This window comes from Manacus candei, unplaced genomic scaffold (genome assembly GCF_025592945.1).
Source record: "Manacus candei isolate 608988 ecotype Guabito, Panama unplaced genomic scaffold, ASM2559294v1 h1tg000049l, whole genome shotgun sequence".
Lineage (NCBI taxonomy): Eukaryota > Metazoa > Chordata > Aves > Passeriformes > Pipridae > Manacus > Manacus candei.
Window position 1 is genome coordinate 33714157 of NW_026138097.1, and position 24571 is coordinate 33738727.

The following is a 24571-nucleotide window of genomic DNA, read 5'->3' on the forward strand; positions in this document are numbered from 1 at the left end:
ATGGAACTTAAGCAGCTCCTTACCAGTAGGAACACCACTGGACACATTGCTGAGAAATTGTTTCATTTTAAACATACAGTTTTATGCTTCAGATATTAGTCATAAAGATTACTCTTGTCTTCTTCTTCCCCTGCTTAGCCACAGTCAGGGCAAGAGATTAGCAGGAGATTAGCAGCCAGACAGACCAGGAAGACTTTCTCTCAGTATCATCCTGTCTATTTTGAAGGACACTCCTGCAACTCCCCACTGTCTCAAGCTGCAGAGGGCAGAGGAGTGAAGAATAAATGCTGGCAAAAGAAAGGAAAACTGGAAGAAACAGGTTGGGATCTTCCCAGCACTTTCTGTATATTGCAGTTGTATGTCTTTGATCCCTTTCTGAGAGAAGTGCTGGTGGTTCCTCTGAAAATGCTGGCTGGCATGTGAACACTTGAATGAGAGAAGGACAGAATGAGTAAGCCCTGCAAGCCAGCCAGCCACAGATGCTTTCCTTTAGTGTGTAGTTCCCACTCAACACTCAACATCCATCTTATTAGATGGAAATCTTCTTGGGAGAGAAAAGTTCCTGTGAAACTCTGCTCCAAAGAGCAAAGTCATAAACTTCTGAAAAGCATACTTGGACAATTATTAGAAAAAAAAAAAAAAGAAAGGGTTAAAGGGAACAAAAATGGACAGTTAGGTCTGAAAAGGTATGATATAGGGATATACAGGAGTAGAAGGAGAACAAGGCAGGACTTGAGCTGTGAAGGAAAAGGAGACAAAAATAAAAAGGTAGTTGTAGAAAATAATAAAGAAGTTTATATAATTACTGCAGTATTTTCCTTTTCTGAACATTAGAGTGAATGCTTGGATCTGTTTTCCTTTACTGTCATAAGCCGCTGTGAAATGCATTAGGAAGGTATAATTTGCATCGCATATAGCAAAATATAGGAATTGTGCCTACGGGTAAAAACAAGTGCAGACAGCTGTTTGTTGTCTGTGTTTTTGTGTGAAACCAGGTTTAATACAGAAGCTGTAAAGTCAAAGGATATATTACCTATAGGACAACCCTGTACATAGGAGAACTTGGCTTCTAGGCTGGGTCAGGCTGATGTGCAGAGGCTGGGAACACAACCGTCTGTCTTATTTATCTAGGTAACATGTCAGTGAGAGAGAGACACAGTGGTTTAGCACAGGACTACATTACCTCTCTCTCCACTGTCTTTTTTTATAGGGAGCTATAGCAAAGGGATGACTTTTAAGTACTTTAATTTAAGTTGCAGAGGCCTGTGTATGTCACTTGGAAAATCAAAAGGGTCACAGGAAATGTTTCTTTGTATTGGAAAAAAAAAAATCCATCAGGGAGTCTAATGAAAAAATGCATATTTTCTGTGCAGAAAAAAAAAAAAAACAGTTTTCTGACTTGTTCTGGGATAAATCTTGTTGTTAATCAATATGGAAGACAATATGCATCCACATACTTTAGTATATTTTTAGGTATTATTTTGCTCACTTGAAAAAAAAAAGAAAAAAAAAAGAAAAGAACAACTCTAGGCAATTGTATTAAACCAGCAACACTGCTTTGCTATATGAAAGGTAAAATTGTAAAGCCAGCTGCTTCGAGTAAGGAAAAGCTGCAGTGAAGATTACCAGTGCTCCTTTTGTACATCTGCATCGGAATTAATTACATAATCATACAGCATTTTTTCACAAAACTCCTGCCTTATTCAGTGCACAGTATGAAGGGAGCTCACTGAATGGGTAACTTCAATATTTCAAATATGGGGAGCTTTCAATATTCAAGTGATTGATTCCAAATACTTAAAAATTGATTTGGTTTGCATACAAATTGATCCTGAATTAGGCAATGGTCGTGTCCATGATGAAAACACTTCAGTTAAATGACACATAGAGAAAGCTTAATTGATACTTTATGGTTTCTCAGCAGATGTCTACATTCAAATGGAATTACTGTAAAAGAATTTTCTAGAAAGATGTAGGTACTGTATCTGAATAAATCATTTGCATTTGCTCAAATGAAGTTATATGCAGTAGGAGGTGCTGGTTATACCAGCAAGTCATAAACATACTTTTATTCTTGTCTCTCTTTTTTCAAATTGTGCATTAAAATGAATCCAGAACGGGACTGATTTCCTGTATATTATGTCAGCTTCATGCTGATGCAACTCTCTTAATTGCACTCTTTTACCACCTAACTGCCAGTTATATCAGTAAAACCCAGTCTGTACACATATATACTGTATTTATTGTCCCATCATTTCTTTTTATAGAAAAAATAAAATCGTATGAAAATCCTGTAGGGCTAAGAATTTGAATTCTAAATAAAATGTGGAGCACAGTTGAAACCAGTGGCAAAGACCATAAGAGTGAAAATTCGTATGTAGTTTCTAATAAGACTGTGAGCTCCGGTTCACTTCCCCCCTCTGACGGTCCCAGTGTAAGTGAGTCTGCTTTTACTGTGTATCTTTGTAACCCTATTGTCTCCACGTACTAAAGCTCCCACAATGCTCTGAAGAACATGATGCAGAAAAAGAAATGCAGATCAGATATCAGTATGTGAAATAAAATGCTGCCAGTTCTTTTAAATCCTTTCTGCAATTTGATCCAAATGCTGTGACTAGGTTGCTGTGGTTAAGATTATTAGGCAAAATATTTTCCCACAAGAAACCACTACTTTTCTCCACTTAATTACCAGATGTTAAAATAACCCAAGTAGTTATTCTTCTGGAAACTCATCTGTGCCTTTTAGCTAATTACAGGAAACTTCTTAGTGATTTCATGCAGCTTTTGCTGTGATGTTGCAGGACTCTTAATGTTAACAATGGTCTGTATCTATAACATAGTCTAGCATGATGACATAACTTGTGGTCATTATGTTAGCCCCCTTCAAACACGGGCTTTGTCAAACAGGTAGAATCCGCACTGTTTCAGAGTCTCTTGATCCCTGCTTCTTTCACATGCATGTCTGGGAACAGAATAGAGACCCAAAGTCCCAGACTGTATAACTCAGACCCCCCTCAAACTATGAGGGCAAGTTCATAATTTTAAAGGTTTTAAAAAGTTAAACATTCTATAAGAAAGAAGAGTAAACTTTCGAATGCATGGATTAGGGAACACCAAAACTTCTATATTTTACTGGAAAATGGGGAATCCTTTATGGTATTTCTGCACAGCTAGGGCAGCACAAATGAATCATGAATGGCTAAAATATCTGTTCATTTTGTGGAGATATAAAGGATTCACAAAACTGAAGACAGTGGAGAGTTGGACTACTGATATTTTAAAGAGAGATGAGTTTCATCCATTGAGATATAGAAAGAGGAGTCTCAAAGACGCTCAATTGATTAATTTCTCGAGGGTAAGAGCAAATTTTCAGTTTCAGTTTGTGACTTATCCTACAGTTTCTACTATTTGAGCAACGTGTTTGAAGTTAGTTTTTCATGTTTGGTAGATTACCACCTCCAGTCTGGCAGAGGTTAAAGTTGTACAATTGAATTAGCCAGCCAAGCCATTAATGTGTAGTAGAACACACTTCTAATTTATTATTCATCTTACCTGTTGTGAATCCAATCCCGAAATTACAATTTCTTAAAGGACTGTGAATAGTTAGAACTACAGTTCTTTCATAAACAACTTCTAGGTTTAGCAGATGGAAAAGAACTGTGATAAACACTCTGGGTAAGTCGCTACAGTTTCAATTCAATCTGTTTTTATGGAAATGTCACAGAAAATGTTAAAATCCATGAAGGTATTAGTAATTTTAATTTCAATTTTATTTTATTATTTGGTGTTATGATTACAAATATTTTGTTGAAGTTAATACTGTAAGCATGTTATTGCAGTTGTAGCACTATTGGAGTTCTGATTAGCACTACATATGGTAGTAGGTCCTCATGTTTCATAGTCTTCTCCAGCAGCCTTTCTACAGTTATTTATAACTCTGTCAACAATATTAAAATCTTATGGCTTGGGGTTATTGACTTGTAATGATCATCTATGCTTATGTTTACAGTGACAAGTCATGTTACCTACTAAGATCAGAAAAAAGTCAGTGTTGAGAATACAACACCCATACCATGTGTGTTTTGCCTCTTAGTTTTGGACTAGCTCTAGCCTGATTCCATGGGTAGGATTACTAGTAGAAGTGAACATACTCCAAGGGCACATCTTCAGATATAGTTTCATAAAAAATTAATCCAATATCTCTCCATATGAACCAAAATGGAATTAGTTGGGATGGTCAAAGGAAAACTTCAAACACAGTTAATTTTAAAACAGAAAGTGAAATCAATAAAAATTGTCACTGTCACTACTTTACAAAGTATGCAAAAATGTGTAAACCAGTATGATTTTCATACAAAATAGCAGAAATCATCCAACTTCAAGTCTTTCATCTGCAAATAAAATTGATCACAAATTCAAAGATTCTCTCTGTAATTTTTTTTTTTTACTTTTGTATATGTTAGAAAAAATTAGGGAAAATTTTATTCTTGGGGATTTCCTAGTTTCCTTGTTGAAAAACAGTAACAAAAATAAAGAAATAAAAATTGATAGCTTGTCCATTTGAAAATCAACCAATTTTGAATGATACATTGATAAGCAACACTTTTTTTTTTCCAAGAAAATACCTTTTCATTTTATTCTTGTCCTTTTTAAATAAGAGCACATATGTAAATTTACAAGCATTATTCCTAACTCCCTTACAGGAGTTATTTCCTGTTACTTCTTGCAAGACTAGGGTTGTGATTGCTATAACTTCAGTCTGGAAATGTATATATTGGAACTGGGCCTCCCACATCCATTGTGAATTCAAAAGCTAAGGAAAAGGATTGATTTCCCCTTGGCCTGTGAACGACACGCAAATTTCCCTGACAATTTTCCCAGAAAATTAAGTGTTCCCAGTATTTAAAGATTTCAGTATAGTTTCTTCTTTTCAATAATTGGCTGGTACTATCTCTTAAATTTGATCCAAATTCTTTAACTGGTTTACCTGATGTAAAGTGCCTTTCTTGCAAACAAACCATTTCAGAAACTCTTCACAGTCTATCAGGTAAGTTTTTCCCTTTGCTTCTTCAACTTTTTTTTATTGAATCACTGGCATTTTTATTCCAGTAATACATCTTTCCTCCCACAGAGACAGGGCCCCCTCATAACAGGCACACAGAATGAGAGACAGTCCTTGGCCTGTATGGTTTATTAATTGGCTGGATAAACGATGGGAGGTGGAGCGCTGCCTAAGGTGATAACAGAGGTCACTCATCAAGCCAGCACTGGAAGCTATTACTTATTACACTGAAATCCAGTGTCATGCTGAAGGACCTCCGAACAGTGTTTAAAATGCACAGTCATTCAGGCTGGGGAAACATAAATTAAGCACGTTATTTAAACACATCTCCCGCTGCCAGTCTTTCTCTATATTTTTTTCTTTTTAACCAGAAAAAAATATCCTTTAAGACTTACATAGCAGATGTTTCTTTCTGTTCCTTCAAATAATTTCTTTATATTTGTCCTGTTCTGGAAAAACACAGAGAAACCAGGTAAATAATTCTTCCAGCCTGTTATATACATGCATTTTGAAATGCCAGATAAAAATAAAGACCTAAGAAACAATTCCAGCATCTTCTTAACAAGACTAGAATTACTGACAGGCCATAAGGATCTGTTACTTGTATTTAATAGGAATTAACCTGTTCTTGTTTGTAGTGTGTCACTACTACATAGACCTCCTAAGCTTTGTCACACCTCCTCCTCTAATGCTTAATGAGGAGCATTAATTTTTTCCCTCACTCTAAAAAAATAGTGTAATCATTACTAACTGTTAGCTGACATGCCTGTCAGCAAAGGTGTTCTTGATATCTCACATACATGCTTACCTAAGCTTTGAATACTGAATTTATCTAACTGAATTTCTCAGACTAGGCATAAAAAACATAGACACATTTCCCCTCTTGCTTAATTATTATTTTGTTTAAAAAATCATCAAATATGCTTCTTTACATCATTCTACATGGAAACAGTGGAAGAAGATTAAAAAATTAAGACCTTCTATTCATACTGTTTCTTGTGAAAAAGGAAGCTTTCATTGATTGTATTCTGCGACAAAATGGATTATCATAAAACATGGCATCATGCTTTGCTGGGAAAATGTGTCATCTGTTTTGCTTTAATCTCATTGTGGAGCAACTGTCACAAGCGTCTTCTGTATGAAATTTTTCTTTATCCCATTTGACTAACTAAGAGTAAATGTCAATGCAAAGGCATCTAAATAAAGCAGAATAGCAGATATTTCTGTAGCTATTACTATTGCTGTCAATGGAGTTTAACATCAGATCAATACAGAGAGGAAAATGATAAGCATATTGGTTTCCAGGGACTGTAAAATGTCTTTAAAGAAAAGCCAAATATGTTAAACTCTTAAACATCTTACTTGCTGGATAAATGTTGATCCCTGTGAACTTTTCTTAAAATACCAAAAAGATGGATAAAATAGATCAGTTTTGCAATCTTTGGGCAACATTCTCAGTACTGTGAAGAATCCTATTCTTCAACTAGCAGAGAACAATTCTGCTTAATATAACAGCATCTTTACAGTGAGTGTTATATTCTGTTCCCCTTCATCTTAGGTGAGCAAGGAGAGCAGAAAGTTATGATGAGATTACAAATAATAAAATTAATAAAGCTTCATTTTTTAGCTTATAAAATGGGATTGAACTCACTCATTACCGAAATTACAAAAAAAGGTAGAAGGAAAATACTTTACTATTGACCAAAACAATAGCTATGCCCTGAGATTTATCATATTTCTCCTTACTTTCTATTCATGATGCACATTTGGATTCTTGTAAATAACTACAATGTATAAACACATTTCTGTCAGGTTACTGAAATTAAGTTGTCTGATTTGGAGAAAAATGATTTCTTAGTTTACAGGTTGCCTTGTTCTGTCTGTCTAAATGAGACAGAGATCCAGATATACTGCCTAACACAGAGAATGACATTTACTCCATATCTAAACTTGTTAAATGAGTTTATAAAAGCATGAATTAAGTTGTTTGTGGGTTGCAGAATATGCTTCCATCTTCTACTGTTTCTACATTCTTGAATTCTGGATTTCCTGTTTAGTTCTGGTGGTCAGTCAGTGGATTTCCAAATAAAGGGTGAATAGTATCTGCTGCATGGATGAAAAAAATAGTCTGCTGCTTTTTCTTCTTTTCCCTTCCCTTCCCTTCCCTTCCCTTCCCTTCCCTTCCCTTCCCTTCCCTTCCCTTCCCTTCCCTTCCCTTCCCTTCCCTTCCCTTCCCTTCCCTTCCCTTCCCTTCCCTTCCCTTCCCTTCCCTTCCCTTCCCTTCCCTTCCCTTCCCTTCCCTTCCCTTCCCTTCCCTAACCTTCCCTAACCTTCCCTAACCTTCCCTAACCTTCCCTAACCTTACCTTCCCTAACCTTCCCTAACCTTCCCTTCCCAAACCTTCCCTTCCCAAACCTTCCCAAACCTTCCCTAACCTTCCCTTCCCAAACCTTCCCTTCCCTAACCTTCCCTTCCCAAACCTTCCCAAACCTTCCCTAACCTTCCCTAACCTTCCCTTCCCAAACCTTCCCTTCCCAAACCTTCCCTTCCCAAACCTTCTCTAACCTTCCCAAACCTTCCCTAACCTTCCCAAACCTTCCCTAACCTCCCCTAACCTTCCCAAACTTTCCCTTCCCAAACCTTCCCAAACCTTCCCAAACCTTCCCAAACCTTCCCAAAACTTCCCAAAACTTCCCTTCCCAAACCTCCTCTTCCCAAACCTTCCCTTTTCTTTTTCCTTTTTTTTCTTGACAGTTATAAACTGAAGTAATTATAGTTCACTATTGAGATATAAAACATGGTTTCATTTCGAGTCTTAAATAGTATTTGGACTGCAAGATTCCCTTATGTGTAGGCACTGAGTGACTCATTCAAAACTGAATAGATTTTAAAATAAAACTAAAAATCCATTCTGTCAGAATGTCTTAATAGAAAACCAGTCCGAAAAATAATTTGTTGCATAGAAAGAATTCTACATATCCAAAAAAGATAGTTCATTTCCTTAGTGATGTCAAATGTCACTAAAGGTTGGATTCAGTTTTAAAAGTTGTTAAATGACTCAGATTTTTTTAAAAATTTCAATTTTTTAATTTCTACACTGATTTTCCCAAAGAATTCACCATAATTTTTTAAAAAATTGTATTGATTTTATAGGCAGTGTTATTTTTCTGGATTTCCACTTACTCTGCCATGGGATCCCAGTCCTTGTGACTCCAGGACTAGTGTCCAGGTGAAAAATTTAGCTCTAAAGTCACTTATGACAGCAAGGTTGACTAATCAGCAGAAATGGATTATCTCCCTAGCAACAGCACTTCGACTTTTATAGAAGTATCCAGGGAGCTAGCAATAAAGAAACAGGCAAAATGGAATTACCTTTGAATTAATGGCATTTGAGCAGGTAGCAGTGGAAAAGAGAATGACTTTGGTATACCAACCCAGGAAGCCCAGAGCATAGAAAACATAGTTCCTCTCAGCAGCTCAGACACAAAGGTTTTGGCTTCTGACAGCATCCTACCGAGCACCAGGTTATGTCTGGCCCTTCACTCATTCAAAACACTCAAAACCTTATGTTCGGATTGCCTAACTGAAGAACTAAGGCACCCAAATATTTAACCAGGTTACTCAACCACAACAACAGATTTCTTTCCCCTAGGAGAAAGAAGTTTTCTAGAGTAGGGATTTTTCCTTTGTAGGAGGCTGAAAAGGCCTTCTGTAAGAAATAACGACTTTTGCAGCTTCTGTCTTAAGTGCAAGGCACATTTCCTTGATTTTATCTGCTCTGATATCATACACATGGGTAGATGTAGGTGTGTGTACATCATGTTCGAAGAAAAATCCAGCTTGCTCTAGACACTGGATAGGAGTGGAAAAAAGAGTTCAACGCCTCTCTTCATACAGTACTGAGGACCATTCAGCTACTACAACGAAAAATGCAGTAAATCAATCAGAACAGGACATGAAAGGTTTTCAGACAACTTTCCCATCTGAACAAGTTTGCTTGCTCTGAATGACCCCAGAATACAATGTATTCTGAAGCGTGTGGGAAAAGAGCAGTGGAATGTATTGACACATAGGTGGGAGAAGGCTGTGTCACGCAAGGTGTTACACAGCCTGCAATTTCTTTCTTTTTATAGAGCAAGAACAAAGAAAAATGGGACTAGCTTATATATCTTAATAGACTGTAGCTCATGGGCTTCCTGCCAAAGGGTTAAGTGCTGCTGTTTGGCCCTTGATTTCAAAGACAGAAATGGCCATCTTTCAATAGTTGATGTTCCTATGCTAAAGAAAGAGCAGGTGGCTGAAGGGAGAAAAGCAATTGTGAATAAAACAGGGAAATAACAGCTGTGACACAATCTTTCTTCTTAGCTGAGCATTTAGTTTGAGGTGGGGTTTCTTTTTTATTTTTTTTTCAGTTTTGGTTCTGAGAGGGATTTCTATGGAAGATTGGTTTCAAAGGAAGATATTATTCCACTATGATACACATTTAGATGCATTTATCACCAAGCTTTTGAAGGATTCTAGCAGCATTTTATGAAAAAACGTTAACAATTGTTCATGGAAAATATCTGACAGCAAGGTCAAATGAGCCACGAAGGAGGTGACATTTGTCCATTAAGCTCTTGCTACAGCATGAAACTAGTTGACCAAGAAAAGCATATAGCATTTAAGGATTTAGTCATATTTTCTATGGCAATAGTGTACTTTTTTGTGTGCTAAAGAATGGAAATGAATTTTAATGCTTATCAAGCACTTAGGCTATCTTATATGAAACCAGATTTGGCAACTCCTCCTGCAGCTGTTGCAAACAAGTCCAGCCAATCATCAGTACTTGTGTGTTTCATTCATCCCTCTGTAAGAGAAATAGAGAAGCAATAGATTCAGAACATTTTGAAATTCAGTTTTAACAAAGTGGATGATTTTCTTTGCAGAGCCAAGTCTTTTAGTTTGTTGTTGTTGGGTTTTTATAATAATTTCACCAGCGGAATTGGATTGAGATTGCTGCCTTCACAACTACAAAAAGCAAAACAAAACTGTTTTCCAAGCTTCTAACAACTCTGGGCTTCACCAATATCTTCTAATGGAGAAAAAGTGTGTGTATAGCCTGTTTTGAGTTCTGTAACCAAAGCTATCAAAACCACACCTGTATGTTTTTGTCCCATGTGATCTGGTAGCATGTTTTTAACTCCAAGTGCCACATCAAGTAACAGGAGAATTATCTGGTATATAACTACCTATTTGTACCAATATGCAAGCAATTCATGGGGTACTCTAAAACATTGTAATGTAGTGAACAATATTTGTATTAGTTAAAATAATCATGATAATGGATTCTTTATCAATTTTTGAAACTTTCACTATACATTTGGTAAAATCCAGCATTTTGCATCTGCTTCTACTTCATTGAATTGTCAGCTGCATCTATATGAGGCATGTACAGGAAACTTATGTTCTGATAGGCAGTTATTGACATGTTCTTTAGTTGCCACTGATGATGGCACAAGTCTCAGGAGATGTTAATTTTGCGTACTCATTGACCCTTACCACTTCAAAAAAGTGACAAGTGTCTATGTTAAAGTCTACAATCTGATTAACTAGTAGCAACTAAATTGTCAGCTGCATGATAAGCCTGTCTAGTCATCCGCACAGCACTTTCAAGTTCATGCTCTCCTCTCTTTGTAGCTATTCAGTTACAGACATTCAGATGCTTAAATATTTCCAAAGCTAACCTATCGTCTCTCACTGTAACACATTGAGTGTAAACTGAAGTATGAAATAAATTCTTTAAAACCACCAGAATGTCAATTTGATCTATTTTAATTTTTGATGTTTTAATTATTTTACCAAAAATCTGTCTTGCTTGCTGCTGTTGTTTTTGCAGCATTGTTTGCTTATCTTAGTTTGGCTTGGTTTGGTTTGGTTTGGTTTTCTGGGAAATTGGGTTGAAGACCATATACATGTTTATCATGTCCTGGGTGTTAGATTGGACAAATCTAGATAATGATACGCACATCCCAAAAGCGTGTGCAAAATATTCACATTTCTTTTCCTCTGGGAAAACACTGTCCAGGCTTGAATGACCAGATGGCTTCAATGCCTCCTTTATGCTATATTCTGCTTCCTGGTCATGTTTTCAAAACAAGATAGAATAGAATAGACTGCAACTTATTTGCAATAAGTTTTTAGTAGCCTTTAGTTCACTTTCCCTTTCAGTCATACAGTTTCTATTCTTTGTCATAACTACAAACATCATAGTTCATACATTTCACCAATAAGAGTTCTAAATGCCATATAGCAATGTCATAGAATGCATTCTCATCCCTTTTTGAGGAGGCACAGATGACTCATAAGGGACGAAGAAAGATTTTTTAGTAAGGGGATATCACAACTACATAGGAGTAGCAGTAGTGGTGCCCAGGAACCACTGATTACTTGATTTCAGAATGAAAATGGTGTCTTAGAAAATCTAGATAGCTGTAACCTTAAAGTAAACTCCTTCAGCCTCAGTGATTTTGTATTTCTGAATGTTTTTGGTTTGGTTTTTTTTTTCTTATCTGAAGCTGTGATTTTGCCAATTTTCTAATTTATCTTTTTTATCATTGAAAAATTGTGTGCATCAGTGATATTTAAACCACAAAGATAAGAAAATCTAAGCATTTTGAGTGCATGGGCTATTTGCTATGGTACACAAAAGAAAAACATAAAGAAATACTGAGATGCAGGAGAAAACATGTGAACCAAAAAAACAGTGCATAAGTAATAAAACATAAGTCAATTTTGCCTTTTTTTCCCCCGATCTGAATCCTTTCTTGTTGCCCTAGTGGTATTTGATTGATCTAGTCAAAAGACATCTTCCATCTCTGACAAATCCAGAGAATATCAGCATATGCTCAGATTACACCGTACTGACTGACCTACTTGGTCTTGCCTTCAAGTTTAGGCTAAGGTCTGCATTTCTGCTCTGTCAGTTGTGCGAGTGATGCACATTTGTTCTCATCTCTTTCCTCAATCATCCATCTGCAACCTGCAGTAGACTCTCTATTCCTGTGCTGCTATATACTGTGATACATGTTGCTGTCTCGCTTGTTTCTAGTAATATGTCAAAGATAGAAGACAAATAATTATATATCAAAATAAAGCTCTAATATACCATATCCGTGCTGTTCTAGTACCATTTGCCCATCATTATGTTCCCACTTACTCCCAAAACTGAGAAGATCTTGGACACCTTGCTGACAAATGCAGTAGATAATATAAAGACACAGTTCTGAGCAGTCTGCCCAAACCTTTACGCACTGAATGACAACTGGTTTGTTACTATAAGCTAAGGAAAATTGTGAATGCCATGATGCCACCACTGTCACCTCACTGGTTTCCATTACACTGGCTCTGCTGCCCATCCTGAAATATCTCTGCTTTAGAAAACTCCCAGGCCTTGCATTTCCTTCACTAGAGGAGAGAAGGAAATTAATAATCTCTTAATGATTATTGTATCTCTTTAAAAGCATTATTCTATTTCTGATAAAGCTGTCAGTTGGTAAGTTGGTAGGCAGGTAGTCAGCCTGCAGGGTTGACTCGGCAGCTATCATGACCTAGCATAATTTGGCTGAAATCAACTGTATTATATTGACTTACCTTGTGGAGTAATTCACGTGTAGATAGTGCTAGTGGCTCTTCTCAGATTCTCATATTCATGTCTCCTATAAATATCCTACATAATAACCAATCTTCTCTACTGATTTTCTGCAAATTTTTATTTCTTTTTTTTTCTGTATAAGAAAGAGTTACTGGCCTGGGCCTCCATTTCTGCACTTAAGGTCACCGGATCTCTCCAACTGCTTTGAGTATATGATCTAGATCTAAATCATCCATATTTGTGGGAAATTATAGGCCTTGTCTTTGAGGTTGTAGTACAACTCTCCTTGTTTGTTTTTTTTTGTTTTGGCTTAAGAAATGTAGCAGTTGGGTTTTAGGAAGGATGCTGGATGAAGTATCCTGAGAAATGAAGTCCCAAAGTACTCCCACACGTGGGCAGTGAAGTACCCATGGTGATTGGTTGTTAAGGTCACATGGTGTGACCTGTTAACCTATATATAAGCTGTTGTCTCATTTGAATAAGAAGGATTTGTCCCTGAACCCCCAAGCTAGCTGGGTCTGTATAATTTATTTGCTTATTATATTAATAAAGCCATAAAGAAAAGGCAAAATATTTACTGTAAAAGAAAGGGAGCAGACAGAGGTGTTTTGTAGCCTTTTGTTAAAAATAAAAAAAAAAAAAAAAAAAAAAGAAATCTTAATTATCCACTTAAAAAGAGGTTGTCTGCAAAGAAAGCAGTATTCTTTTTCATTTTTGCCCAAGTGTTAGGTCTCTAATTGGGATACTTCAGAGCTGGAGACTAATAAGAACCACTAAGGGCTATATTGTTTAAAAGCATAGGCCAAGAAAACATGCCTGTCTTGGTAAGACATTAAAGATCTTTCAAAATTAGAATTTTATTTAACCTTGGAGTCAAATTTCTCATGGAAAGAGTGAAGTCTTTAAGAGACTTCTTTGCAAATGTAATTGTTTTCCCCTTCTTTTCCTTGTTATTAATATTAAGGTCTTTTAAATGTGTAAAACCTTTCTTGCATCACTTCCCAACAAAAGGTTGAATCCTTTTTCTGTCTCCAGCCTGGTAAGCACCATCCAGAGAAAATCCCGTGCACTGAGAACTGGAAAATTGCTCAGCCCTCCTGAGATTTCCTGGTGACATCAGCAGCCACCATCAACCGTGCTGAAAGTGACCCATCTTTCCATTAAGCTGCTTCTGAAAGGCTTCTGGCCTCTCTAGAGGTAAGCTTTCAACAAGGGCTACAGGAAGAGCAGGTTACTGGATTAGTGTGGGGAAAGTGTCAGAATACACCAAGTTTAATAAATGAGTTTAAATGTGAAAGATAAGTTGATACAATAAAAGGTTTAATTCAAGGCTAACTTTACAGACAGCAATGATTTGAATTTGTTTTGTCTACATTTCTCTAATCTTCAGCTGTGAATGTTTCTTCTTTCTTCATTTTCAGATAGTCACGTAGTTCTTGCCATATATTTCATTATGCATTCATCTACTTCACTTTTTTTTCCCTGTAGGCAACTAGGTTTGGTTTCAGTTGGTTTGGTTGCTTCACTGACAGGAGTAGCAGCAGTGCTTTCAGGAGTTTCTAGGTATCCCTTGAACAAAACCTGTCACTATACAAAACAAAGAAATAAGATCCTTTCCGTATCTCACATTTAGTTCCCATACCTTTTTAACGTTGCTAAACAGTTTCTTCCAGTGATGCTGTATCTTTGAAATTCATTAAAATGCTTCTGCAATGTAAATTTGTTCTTATCGGGAAAGCTAGAGAGTATATCAAATGAAAAAGCCTCTGAAAAGCCTCAGGAAATCTCTGCCTACAAAGTATTCATACCATTTCTCTCATTGTGAATGACTATAGTATTAGTATTAGTACCAGGAAGTAGCACACAAATGCTTCTGACAAAATTGATAGTTTTTCCTTTTTTTTTTTTTCTTTTTTATTTGAGAAGGGGTTTAGATTTTCAGAACTTAATTTTCAGATTTTCAGAATTTATTTTTGCCTTACTTCTATTCCTTCCAGCTTGCATGAAAGAGAAATTAGGACACAAGAAAAGATATTAAGGTATTTAGAATAAGAACTGTGTTTTACAGTGAATTCATACAGTGAATAACACAATAGAGATAATTAATTGAGACCTCCAGGTGCTACTGTGTTATAAACACTCATTTACTGAGCATACTAATTTAGTCTCTTAGATGGACTGTGGATGTCTCTTGTACAGACATGTGGAACATAATGAGAACATTGATACATCACTCCCTAAATGTTACACTATGCTATAGTTTTGGGGAAAGGTGTATAGGGATTTTCAGTGCATTTCTAATGCAGAGGGAGATTTCCTTCCTTATCAGTGTCTGCCTCTCTTCTACAGTATTGACTAGGAAACGTCATTTAAGTTGTATTACGGATTCCCTAGTACCTCCATTTCCTGACCTTCAATGCGTATATCTGGTGGACACAAGTGTGACAATGACATGTGTAATACACAAAGGAGAAGTGTCCCCTTTAAATTTCCTGCAGTGTGACTCTTGAGTTAATTTGGAGGCTGTTCTGTTTATATAGGTGAGAGAGGGAAAAAACTGCCTGAAAATACTGTGATAATGGAAAAGCTAACACCAAAAAGAAGTAGTTAGAAATAATTTTTTTAAAAAATATTACATTTAGCACACAAAATTGGCTATACTTACATTGCCAAATACTGTAGGCTAGTAAGAGCAGATGTGGATGGCAAGAGAGTTGGAGCTGGGGATCTGATTCCTGGACTATATATATTTTAGGATGTTTTTTTTTCAGACCAGCCCTGGACTGTTTGCATAGACTGAATTCTCTCTCACATCTGGAGTGTATTTGTTTTGCTGCTAAAGTTTATTGTTCAAGTATTCCAGTTCAATCTCATCCCAAAAGAATCCAGTTCATGTTCTTTGAGACCAGTATGTGATGCAAACCAAAAGATAGCACAGGGACCAAATTAAAACCCTAGGTAGGTATATCAGACCTGATTGCGTTCACCTTAATGTGCAAGTTGCAGTGTTAATTATTATTTTAGTATTGTTTAATTGGTTTTATGTGGCAAGGTTTTGATACCAGAGGGACTGCAAGGATGACCTCTGTGGGAGGAGGTTATGGGCTGCCTTGTGGCAAACACAGCCAGTTACATCTGGCTCCACAATAGACAAAATGGAAATTGGTAACAAATAAATTAATTAATGAGTCTGTTTTGCCCATGAAGGTAATTGGTAAGTGATATTCCTATCTTTATCTGACCCATGAGCTTTCTTATCCTTTTTTCTCCTTCTTCCCCCCTGAGAAGGAGGAGTGAGTGAGCAGCTGGGTGTGCAATTTGGCAGTTTGCAAAAGCTAACCTGCCATAATTACATACAATTATTCTGTCTCATCTGCAGTGAGCAAAATACAGAGAAAAACAATAGGAAAGAAGAAATAAAAGGTAGGCAGTTCTCTGCTAAGAAGGATAGATATGTTCTAAAAGCCTTTTACATTTTAATATGTAAGCTAAAGACATGACATCCAAAAGAATGATCACCTTAGTCAATAGACAGTCACAATGCAAGAGTGTTTTACTCCGACATTTAAAGCAAAGTTTCAAATAGACCTCTTGGAGTGGCAACCAGGAAAGAAACTTATTGGCGTAACTATGTAATGACATTATCTTATATATGAAGTCATGTGTTGTGTTACCTTTCGCTCTAGCATGAAGCAACTGCCTCCCTTGGTAGGTACTTTAGATTTCTGAATCTTCTCCTTTTCAGTAGTACAGAGGTGACTGCTACCTTATCAGCTTCTTTCTCCTCCAAACAAATCGCTGCAGTGTTGCAGTCTTACTAAATGCCACTGTCTTTGCATCTCCCACTCCACTGCTCAGGTAGTTTAGCCTCTGCCATCTTTGGGGGACAGGTCTTTCATCTGTCAGGAATCGCTCTAGTTTTATAGGAGCTGGACAGCTGTGTTGGGCACTAAAGACTCCATAGTTATTAAAGACCTTGAGCATAAGAAAGAAGCATTCCAGGACTTAGTCAAGAATCAGATGGGGAGGACACAGGTGTTCCACAGTTAGAGACTCAGGAGACGTACCTTAGAGCCAGACCTTTTTCACACCAGATGTGATCCATCAGTCTTTATTCAGCGAGACATTAAGGAAGACCTCGATCTCCAAAGGATGTCATTAGGAGTGAGTGAAACACAGATGGGTGTTAGAGCCTGAGAGTCAGGTCCAGAAGAAAGTATCTACTTTGTGCCCCAAGGATGGTGCAGGAGGGCTGGCCAGGAAATTCATGCTGGAATATTGTTGTGAAGATGGTACTCAAAAACCTGTGTCCTTGCAGGCCTACAAGCCAGACTTTCTCCATGGATCAAGAACAGAGATCAGGAGATTTCACTGACTCAGTGAGAGATTTCTAGTGAAGGTCCACAAAGCTGCCAGATGGTCAGGATCACTTTGAATTACTTCAACACACTCTTCCCTTCTCCAAGAAGCTCTGTCAGAGATGCAGCCACCCTCAGGCCAAGTGCACTGAGCAAATGACAATACATTTGACACTCACTGGGTAGGAAGAACATATGACTGATTACTTCCTTCTGTTACTCTGACATTGACAGTGGCTTTCTTCTTTCAAAGCTGCTGCCTTGCCAGTGCTGGAATTGGGCTTCTAAGAGAAGACTCCAGCTATAATCTGGTCATATGGGGCAATTTCCTAAAGGCCTGTCACTGGTTTAAGCAGGATGTTTCCCACTCAGGGACACTATAGTGGTTGTTGATTGCAAAACAGAGAAAGAACCAAGAGACCTCCAACTCCCAGTGTGTCATCCAAAGCACAGAAACAATCCAGTGCTTAAAATGACTGTCATGGACCTGCTCCACATTTCTGCAAATAGCAGGCTCCTTAGCACCATATTTTGTATACATGCTAATAGGCTGAGGCAGACAAGGCTCCTGGGACAAGTCAGATCAGAACATATATCTGCTAGGAGAGCCTATCAGACAGATAGAGGACACGGACTGTAGGATAGCTGGAGAGGTCAAGTTGCCTCAAGTGAAGCACAGAGGAAGCACAGCTAATGAGAGCAAGAGATAGGTTAAGGCAATGCAGATGTAACTGTCTCAAGCTGCTTAGCTGGCAAAGCTGGATATGAACTTGGCACTGCTGCTGAAGTAGCAGTATAGAATTGGCCTACAGTGCTCTAGGGAGCTTCTGCAATTGAACTGAAAGGGAATGGTGAGTGGGATTTGAGCAGATTTTTCTGTTTTATGCCTTCTCTAGAGAATGCTCCATCATCCCTGCCAGAGCTGGTTTATACCTGTGTTTCATAGCAATATATGGGGAAAGAAAATGCTGCTGATTGCAGCACTTGGCAAGTAAGTTCTAAATACTTCCCAGAGAAGAAAATCCCCAAGTCCTTTTAGGATGTCTTCCCTTGCATTTAAAGGTACCCTAAGATGAATACAGTGCAAAGATAGTTACAAGAACTGTTAACAGTTTCAGAGGATGCATCTAATCTAAGTTTACTTAGCAAATGAAATGTCCTCACCCTTGGTTACAAGTGTAAGAAACGCGTGTTTTAAACAGGCACAAAATCAAATAGATTCTACAGTCTCTGAGACCTTTGTCTGAGATATAGATCTTATTTAATGGATCAAGGGCAAATTTTTTGTAGGAACCTCTCTTTCACAGATGGTTTGCAACAACCTGGCAACAGTCTGGGCCCTAGACACTACCCATCGCCAGGAATTCCAGGCATCCCTATAGAAAATCTGACTTCCAACAGAGTCCCTCTCTCCTTGCCCCCTTAAAACAGGAGGCAGTCCACAGTTAATTTCTCTGGTTTGTTTCCTCCTAGATGAAGATAAGACCCAAAGAATAAAGAATTTAGTTTGGGAATTCACTTGATCCCCTGAAGAAGATTTTGTTCCAATCCCTTCCCTAACCTTTCCCTCTTGCTCCTGTTTGTATTTGCAGTCAGTTGCATGTTGCTCCTCTGTGTCCTCCAGTCCAGCGTCTGATCATCTACAGTGGGGTGGGGGAGATATTCAAGGATTTTCACTTAAGGTACCTTAATGATCCAGAGAAGTTGAGTGGGAAATGGTCTGAACTCCCTCTGCAGTCAGAGAGAGATGCTCCCGTGGAGAGTAATTCAGGTCACCTTGGTTGGGCTCTTGCTCTGAATTACCCTTTGGAGGAGTCTATCTATCTTCATTAATTACACAGGGAATCTAGGAAGCCAATCATGCTAATGTAAGTGCTAAAGTTTGGTGCTTGAAGTGAGGCACTATGAAAACCTCCCTTCTATGAGCTCCTGAAATCTCATGTGCCACTGCTGAAAATATATGTCTTCTCTTATTAGGGGAGAAAATTCAGGGTGAATTTTCAACCTTTTCTATTGCACTTGACTTCAAAAAAAAAAAAAAAATCACTGTCACCTTTGTCAAAATGCTCTCCTGAAAGAAAAAGAATATATAGCTTTCCCACACATTCATGGTAATGCTAATAATGAGGACGTCACAGCTTCATTTCTGTCATTGCCTTTCATTATCCCATGTGTCTTTCATAGTTACTCTGCTTGTCATATATATTTTTTATTAACACAGAAAGGCATTAAAATGCAATTTCCTCATCTATTTGTTTCTTTCCTAATTGCATACTACTTAATACTCAAAGAAATTCAGCAATGCCTGGCTTGATTTTCCTCAGTTGCACAGATGCAGGAGTTTAGTTATTTTGTTGGTTTTATTTATGTGAACTTCATGCAGTCTTTCTTTCCACTTTTTATCTATTAGCTGTTTATACCTTCTCTTTCCTTAGCATGCATTCAATCTTGTGATGGATTTTTAGTTACAATATTTTGAAGAGAGTTTTTTCTCTGAAAGGAGATGTATTTTGTATGGCATTTCTTAAACTATCTACAGACACTCTGATTTAAGTGTATTTAAAATAATTCTGCTTTCTTCGTGAATTTGCTGTTAGAAACAATTGCCTTCAAGGTCTCTGTATAATTAACAGAATTTTATCCAGTATGGAAGGCTAATGCACTAATATATAAATAGAAAAGCACTAGTTTCATCCCTCTCCCTGATCTTTGGTTTAAAAGGTAAGGGACTTCTTTTGCTCTTCTTTGTCTGAACTGGCTCTTAAGGCTGAAAATGGATCATTTAACAACCACTTTCATGACTTTACAGATACATTTATAATAAGGTTGGCACATCACCTTGGTACCTCATCCATCTTGACATTTTTCCTCCAAAGATGGTAAATGAGCCAGAAGCATTTAAGGAACACTTTCCTAGACAGTCTAAGAAAGCTTTGTACAGTATTCCTAGTGCTCAGCAAGATTTGTGACCTTGATTTCAGTACCCTTTTGGGCAAAATGGATCTCTTAGCTTTAGAGTTAGCAGAGTAATATATTTGGGAAACATGACCTCATCTAGCTCATGGGTTGTTTGGGATTTTTAGGAAGGAAAATTTTATACAAGACATGTTGTGGTTTGATATCAGATAATAATAAAGAATTAGTAAATGAGAGATGTTTGAGCAAAGGCAGGACTGAAGGGCCTTTTCAGTCCTTTCTGTGATATAGTAGAAACCTAATGTCATGCACAGGCCTAAGTGTCAGGCATTTTTTAATACAAAAACTGGATTCTAAGATGCTAATGCTGGTTGGCCTGACTAGGACTAGGACTAGTGTAATCATCCTGGGTCATCACCCCACAACTATTGATTTGCATGAAGGTTGTCTTTAGGTATTGTTCCATATGACTAGTTGGATTTATATGGTGCTCCTATACAAGTGCATTGCTGCGTTAATAGAAAAATTCAGACTATTGTAAAGTTTGACCCAGATTTAAAAAAAGATGACTGTTGCAATGGTGTGAGAAGTGCAAAAGCAACAAATCTGTTACCATAAATACACAATGAAAATAGAGTTTATAAGTGTAGTGTCTTCTTAAAAAAGACTGTAGGGTAAACATATCAGAGTTATTTTGTGTTCTTATTTCCACCCTCAGAAAGTCTCATGCCTTCAGAAATTCCTCTGCCCTCAGTTTTATGGAACTGAAAAATTGAGGCTTTACATAAGGATCTGAAAATTTAGTTTAGACTCTTATCTTTTAAATATTTTATTTCACAAATCAAACCACCCTTTTTTAAGTACAGCACACAGATAAAATTCTATCAGTTAGTGGGAAATTATATTTTTGTTTAATATTTTAGCAAAAATACAGCATAAATGGGAATTTATGATAAGCTAAAAAAATTACATTTTGCTAGATAATAGTGTTTATAGCAAATTTATTTGTACAAAATTTGTTTTAAAGAGGGTAAAGAAAACCTATGGATTTTCTGTGATAGAAAATTAAAAATATCAGCAGTATCTAAATATCTGATTCTTCAGGAATCCTCTCAGGAAAATTACAGGAAATTAGGTAGATGACAGAAAATGTAATTGTGATTGACTTTTATCTGGATATTGTTTAAAGAAAATAAACATGAATTATTGATCAGTTTTAGCTCTTTCTGTCATATTTGTTGCTCTGAGTCTTAGATAAAAAAAGGGTCTCATTACATTAAAAAGTCATCCCATTGGAGGATCAGTTGAAGAACATAGGTATAGCACTCATATGTAATGCAGTCAACAAGACCAAATATATTTAAATGAACTGAAGATATGGTCATGGCCTCTATTGTGCATTATCATATAACCCATAAAATGAGGAAGCCAGAATACATTTCAATTCACGTCTCAATTGTTTTATAATAGAAAATTTTGTGGCAGTATAATTAATATTTTAAGACACTGAGTAGGAAAACATTATCTCAATTCTATCCAGGGAAATAGGTAAAATGCAGATATATAACACTAAGAATCCTTTACCTATGTGGTTACTTTCTTCAGTCCATGAAAACAAATTTGCTTTGCCTAGAAATAGACAATGGAGAATAACATAACAAAACTGAAATTTACTCTGATGAAGGTGGTAGAACCTTCTCCAACAGTAGCTATCTTCTGCACCCCTGATATTGGGGCATGGTTAGGAAAGGGTTGAGAACACTGAGAACGTGGAAGGCCCGAGGGATGATTTAGGATTTGCTTCTTAATTAAGAATTCTGATGGAGTCTAAAAACCTGCATTAATGAAGACCACAAAGAAAAAGATATGCAGAATACATCCAAGTCTTGCAGGATCTGTCTTCTTTGTAACTCAAACTTCAGCAGTGTACAAGTTTTCATTAGCTGTGTAACTAATAGTGACAAAATAACTCAATATCGTGAACTTTTCTAAAGGCTGTGGTGGGATTCATTAAAGCCAGGGGAATGTCTTTTACCCATTACATCTCTGTGATTTGTTGCCTCTGTCTATTTCAGGCGCTGTTGAAATGTCTAACAATACATATAAACCAGAACTAATATTGTTTTGGCATTAAAGTTACTGCACGAATAGTGATCATAATATTTGACGTGTAATTTAGCTTTGGCTATTCTTCTACCAGGATTTCTTTAGCCCTTGGAGGTTCATAATGCTCTAGGAAATGTGAATTTTCATTTTCTTAAGAAAATATACTGATTTTTCTCCGACAGAAAGATGTGTGCCTTGTGTATTTTTAGCCCCAGGATGTCCTGAAGCAGATATCTGTCTCAATGGGCCTCTTCCTGGGAGACAGATATAATTAACAACTGAATAAATAAATCAACCAATAAACTCACTGCTGTAAGGAAAAGCTAAATTGTTTTTGTTAGGTTCTGAGCTTTGTTTTTAAAATGCTATTTTTTACAATAACTTGGAATGAAAATTTCAGGTATTATTTGCAAAAAACCTTTTTTTTTTTTTTTTAAATGAGGTTACAGACCCAGTCCAAGTCATTGCCATCATCTTCTTCTTACCTTCTTTGCAGCCGTATTCTCTCCATTTTTCTTCTTAATTCCTTTGCAGATGCATATGAACTTAATCTGCCTGTACTCAGAACTGGATAGATACAAATTTGGGCTGAAATGAAAAACCCCTTTATAAAGCTCAGGTGCCAGTCAGAGGTTATTCACATTCGATCAGGCAGCTGCCTGCTCACATCCTTGTGCAGAAGGAATCTGAACCTCAAATTCATAAGCACACCTTTCTTTTTCATTGAAATTATATATTTAAAGCTTTTAAAATTTCCTCTTGCCTTACAGCTGTCTCTGTGTATCTGGACATGTAACACTGAAAATACTTTAAGAGAAGCTTGAAGAATGGTGTCACCTGGAGTAATTGCAGAGTCAGGTATCTGTCATCAGCGTACAACTTGTGTGAGGAAAATGGAACCCTATTTTCAAAGATTATAATGGTATCTTGCAGTTTACCTGTGAAATTTTGGCCTAGATAAGTAAGTAATTCTGATAAAGATTAAAATCAGCTGTTTTCCATCTAAAATTAGATATTTCTCCAGCAATCTATTGAGCTTTCTATCGCTTATGGTTCTAATCTCAAACTAAGACTGGGACTTCTGGCAGGTCTGTGTGTCACAGTTTTTGAACACTTTTTCCATGAGACATTCCAGTGATTTATAAATGCCTTCTGCAATACCCAAAGAAACCTATTTCTTCATTACTGCTAAGATTTTCATGCAAAGATCTAGAGAAAAGAATTCAGAATTATAATTTAGATAGCTCAGGTTAATAGATGTTTTTGTAATCTCATTTAATGTAGTTCTCACATCTCATTAGAATATAGAAAAAAATAGTATTTTTTTCTATATAGTATTCAGAGTCCAGAAAAAATAATTATGGTGTCTGGAACATTTAGATCATGAAAATGTATAATGAAACTTATTTGGAAAGAAGTTACTTTTATTTATTTGTTATATTGCTGCTGTTGCTGTTAGGCTCAAATGTAGATAAAGTGTTCATCCAGCAGTAGGACAAAAATGACAATTAGTTAAAAAATGTTATGTTACTTTTTGCGTATATATACACACAAAATATATACACACATATATATACACATAAAATCACTGATTTGTACCATTAAAATAACAAAATATAACACTGCTAAGTTTTAGAAGTATCTCATCAGTGAAAAAATCTGTGGGAGCAAAAAGTAAAATTGCAGGATTGAATGAAAGCAACAAAAATATCACAGGATACATGAATATTATATACCTATATTATGTATATACATGAATATTGTCCTCAAGTCAGTTTAGTCACAGTACCTTTTAAAAAACTTTGACTAACTAACTTTTACTGTAAGTAACTGAATTAGCTGAATATCAATAAGTAAGCATAGAGAAGACAGATGAACTGCCACCTTGCTGTGTTAAGAGAATTTGGCATGGCCAAATAAACACTTGACACAGAAGGAGCCTCACTTGATCTCTCCCTTCCTTTCAGAGAAGATAGGAGCAAGATTTGGCCATGATCTTATCACATTAGAAACATATTTTTTGATTTTTAAAGAAAAAAAATTAGATCTTTTAACAGCTGAGTCAAACGAAAAATAAGCCATGTATGCTTAGTAATAAGCATGTTTCAAATTACTTCAACGGACTTCATATGCTTTCTCATACAAAAGACAATTTGAGATCCTCAGATGAGAAAATGAATCCTATCTACAGTTTGTCCAGAGAATTATTGTTATTGAGGAAACAATTTTTGTTTAGTAAATACATATTTATAGGATAATTGATGTCTCTGGTAAATAATATATGATATGTTAATATGATTAATTTCCACCATTCATTTCTAAATTAGCTAAATATGTATTTAACAAACTTACTTCTGAAAAGAGCTTAATCACCCATGGGCAAAAGGAAGATTAAAATTGAAACAACAGGATGCATTATGTTTTGTTGTCAAAACAAACCAAAACAAAATCCAATTCATAATTTTCCTTGCTAAAGGAACTGTCATTTTATGCCTG

The 24571-nt window shown here is 36.5% G+C and overlaps 1 long non-coding RNA gene across 1 annotated transcript; it reads left to right on the forward strand.

Moving 5' to 3' along the window:
* The first annotated feature begins 158 nt into the window (after window positions 1-158).
* LOC127476290 (uncharacterized) lies at window positions 159-23019 on the forward strand. Its single transcript, XR_007906532.1, has 3 exons — window positions 159-319; window positions 13731-13892; window positions 22846-23019. It is a non-coding gene; the product is annotated as an uncharacterized LOC127476290 (long non-coding RNA).
* Window positions 23020-24571: the final 1552 nt, after the last annotated feature.